The following is a 4,273-nucleotide window of genomic DNA, read 5'->3' on the forward strand; positions in this document are numbered from 1 at the left end:
TCAAGGAGATCCTGAAATCCCAACTATGGCCAATAATAATGACAGACCAAGACTCTTGAGAGACTACGGAGCTCCATCTGTCCAAGGATTTCAGCCCAGTGTCACTAGACCTACAGTGGAAGCTAACAACTTTGAATTAAAACCAGCATGGCTCCAAATGATTCAACAAACCCAGTTTGTAGGTTCACCCACAGAAGACCCACACTATCACCTCCAATGCTTTCTTGCCCTATGTGATACATTCAAGATGAATGGAGTGACTGATCAAGCAATAAGACTCAGAGCATTCCCATTTTCCCTTCGGGACAGAGCAAGGAAGTGGTTACTTTCTCAACCGGCTGGAACATTCACTACTTGAGAAAACCTATCTCAAGCTTTTCTAGCAAGGTATTTTCCACCTGTAAAGACTGCAAAATTGAGACTTGAGCTTAACACCTTCAGACAAAAGGAAGGAGAATCACTCTATGACGCATGGGAAAGATATAAAAACTTACAGAGGGAATGTCCACACCATGGCATAGAGATTGGCTGCTAGTGCAAAATTTCTATAATGGATTACTACCCTCTACAAGGAGCACAGTTGATTTAGCTGCAAAGGGTGATTTAATGGAGAAAACAGTGCCATAAGCACTTGAACTTCTAGAAAGGGTTGGATACCATAATTATGAGTGGTCAAATGAAAGAGGAAATGCAAGGAGAACTGCAGGAGTCCTGGAAGTATACGCCCTAAGCATGATAAATGCTCAGTTTGATCAGCTCATAAGGAAACTCAAAAGAATGCAAGCTAACGCAGTTGGTACAAATAGTCAACATGAGGACAGCTATAAAGGAGGATACATGAGTTCAGAATACAGCAATTTCAATGAACCCTCCACAGAACAGATGAACTATATGAATAATGGAGGAAACTTCAACCAGAGGCAGCCCAACAATCCATATTCAAATACTCACAACCCTGGATGGAGGAACCACCCAAATTTCTCATGGTCCAATCAACAGAACTAGCCAATAAACAAGCAATAAGGGTACAAACTACCAGCAACCCCTGGATTTCAAAATAGAGGCCAAAACTTTGCACAGCCATCACTACCTCTCCAACCTCAACAACCTGAATGGAAAATGACTGTGGAAACCATGATGGAAGGATTTCTAGCAGCTCAACAACAACAAACTGAAATGATTAAACAACTGATGTTTAGAATAGACCAACTTGCTACTCATAACAAAATGCTAGAGAATCAAATCGCTCAGCAAGCAAGTTCTTCAAGTAAGGCTGCTGGCAAACTGCCTAGCCAACCAGAAATGAACCCAAAGGAACATTGTAAGGCAGTTACACTGAGGAGTAGAAGAACTCTAGTACAACCAGAGGTAGAACTGACAGAGAAAACCATCGAAAAATCTAAAGACCAAGAAGAGAAAAAGGAGGAAGAAGCTAAGAAAGATCAGGAAGAGGAAGAAAGGAAGACAAAGAAATTATCAGAGCCATACCAGCCTCCTTTACCTTTTCCTCAAAGATTTCAAAAAGCCAAATTAGACAAGTAGTTTGGGAAGTTTTTGGAAGTTTTATAGAAACTTTACATCAACATCTCCTTCACTGAAGCACTTTCTCAGATGCCATCTTATGCCAAATTTCTTAAGGAAATTCTGTCAAAGAAAAGAAAGCTAGAAGACTATGGAACAATAGCTCTAATAGAGGAATGCAGTGCCATACTACAGAACAAACTGCCTCCAAAGTTGAAAGATCCAGGAAGCTTCTCCATACTTTGCCTCATCGGTAACAAGAAAATAAATAAGGCCCTCTGCTATCTTGGGGCAAGCGTCAGTTTAATGCCTCTATCGATATGCAAAAAGCTAGAGATTGGAGAACTGAAGCCCACAACAATCTCATTGCAGTTGGCTGATAGATCTATTAAATATCCTGTGGGCATACTTTAGAACATTCCTATCAAAGTGGCAAATTCTTAATTCCAGTGGACTTTGTTGTCCTTGAGATGGAAGAAGATGTACAAATTCCTATCATCTTGGGAAGACCATTCTTGGCAATTGTCGGAGCTATCATAGACATAAAAAATGGTTGACTAACTCTCAAGGTAGGAGAAGAAGAAGTGGAGTTCAACTTGTTCAACACAATGAAACACAAATTTGAACCTGATGAATGCTTCAAGGTTGACATAAATGATGAACAAGTTGAAGAAGAATTTCATAAGATACATCCTAAAGATCCTCTTGAAGCATGTATTGTGCACAGCCACACAGTGGGAGATGGAAATATAGAAATAGTAGCCTGTGCACAACAGTTAGCAGCTCATCCACGCCTACCCTCAGCTAAGGCTGCCGAGATGGAGAAGTTGATGGAGGAACAAATCGAAAGTAAGCTCCAGGAAAACGCCAAATAGGTAGAACTTAAACCTCTCCCTTCCTCGCTAAGGTATGCATTTCTGGACTCAAATTCTAAATATCCTGTAATAATCAATGCTGGCCTGTATGAGTTAGAAGAGGAAAAATTATTAAGAGAACTTAGGATCCATAGCAAAGCCATAAGGTATAAAATAGAAGACCTGAAGGGAATCAACCCCTTAATATGCATGCATAGGATACCCATGGAAGAAAATAGTAAACCCACAATCGAACACCAAAGAAGACTTAACCCAAACATGAAAGAAGTATTCAAGAAAGAAATTTTAAAACTATTAGATGCAGGTATCATATACCCAATTTTTGATAGTAAATGGGTTAGTCTAGTACATGTAGTTCCTAAGAAAGGTGGGACAACTGTTCTCCAAAATGCAACCAATGAACTAATCCCTACTAGAGTAGTCACTGGATGGCGAATGTGCATAGATTATAGAAAATTGAATAGTGCTACCAGAAAAAACCATTTCCCTCTTCCCTTCATTGACTAAATGTTGGAAAGGTTAGCGAAACACTCGTACTTCTATTATCTAGATAGGTATTCAGGATTCTTTCAAATTCCTATTCACCCAGAAGACCAAGAAAAGACAACATTCACTTGTCCCTATGGAACATTTGCATATAGGAGAATGCTTTTTGGTCTTCGTAATGCCCCTGCTACCTTTCAAAGATGCATGATGGCTATCTTTTCTGATTATATTAAAGATAACATGGAAGTTTTTATGGATGATTTTTTATCTATGGAACTATTTTTGATGATTGCCTAGCTAATTTATCTATGGTATTACAAAGATGTAAAGAATCCAACCTGGTCCTAAATTGGGAAAAATTCCATTTCATGGTAAAGGAAGGCATAGTTCTAGGACATTTGATATCAAAAAGAGGAATTGAAATTGATAAGGCAAAAATTGAGATCATTGAAAACATGCCACCTGTAACGATCGGGAACCAGCCACTAGAGGAATTGTCCGCTTTGGCTATAAGCCTCACGGTTTTGTCCCATAGGTGGAATGGAGAACTTCCCAGGAGGTCACCCATCCTAGGATTTCTCTCAAACGAGCACGTTTAACCCTGGAGTTCTTCCAACTCTCCAGGCCATTCCACCAAAAGGCGCCTCTAGTGATTAGTTCCCCCATTTTATATATCATTACTTTTTGAGCCCAAGACCAACTCCGTGCTTTGCCGATGTGGGATTTGCCTAAGGGACCTTTCTCCCCCCCTTTTGGGACCTAGCGTCCACGCTGAGGTTTGCCCCACCATCGCCCAAGAGGACACGCGAGCGGCTCTGATACCAATTGTAACGATCGGGAACCAGCCACTAGAGGAATTGTCCGCTTTGGCTATAAGCCTCACGGTTTTGTCCCACAGGTGGAATGGAGAACTTCCCAGGAGGTCACCCATCCTAGGATTTCTCTCAAACGAGCACGTTTAACCCTGGAGTTCTTCCAACTCTCCAGGCCATTCCACCAAAAGGCGCCTCTAGTGATTAGTTCCCCCATTTTATATATCATTACTTTTTGAGCCCAAGACCAACTCCGTGCTTTACCGATGTGGGATTTGCCTAGGGGACCTTTTCTAAATGTGACACCCCTTACCCGTGTACAGTATACCCGAGTAAGTAATGCCACACGGTGTACCGGCACATTCTAATATACCTTAATTAATTTATACCATGCTTGTGAATATAATTTATGAAATATAATTTATTTTAGCCATTTATCAAAAGTATTATTTATTTGAGGTTCCGAAAATTTTAAAGAAAATCCGGCAGAGTACCGGCTAAAAATGGAGAAAACAGTTCTTCGGAACCTGTTAAAAACACTTCCAAATAATTTCCAAACAATCCCAACTTCAATTCATC

General features: G+C 40.4%; 1 non-coding gene across 1 annotated transcript; it reads right to left on the bottom strand.

Annotated features, from left to right (window-relative positions):
* Positions 1–412: 412 nt before the first annotated feature.
* Positions 413–519, bottom strand: LOC131181260 (small nucleolar RNA R71). Its single transcript, XR_009149886.1, has one exon. It is a non-coding gene; the product is annotated as a small nucleolar RNA R71 (small nucleolar RNA).
* Positions 520–4,273: the final 3,754 nt, after the last annotated feature.

The sequence above is a fragment of the Hevea brasiliensis genome, chromosome 6 (genome assembly GCF_030052815.1).
Source record: "Hevea brasiliensis isolate MT/VB/25A 57/8 chromosome 6, ASM3005281v1, whole genome shotgun sequence".
NCBI classification, from domain to species: domain Eukaryota; kingdom Viridiplantae; phylum Streptophyta; class Magnoliopsida; order Malpighiales; family Euphorbiaceae; genus Hevea; species Hevea brasiliensis.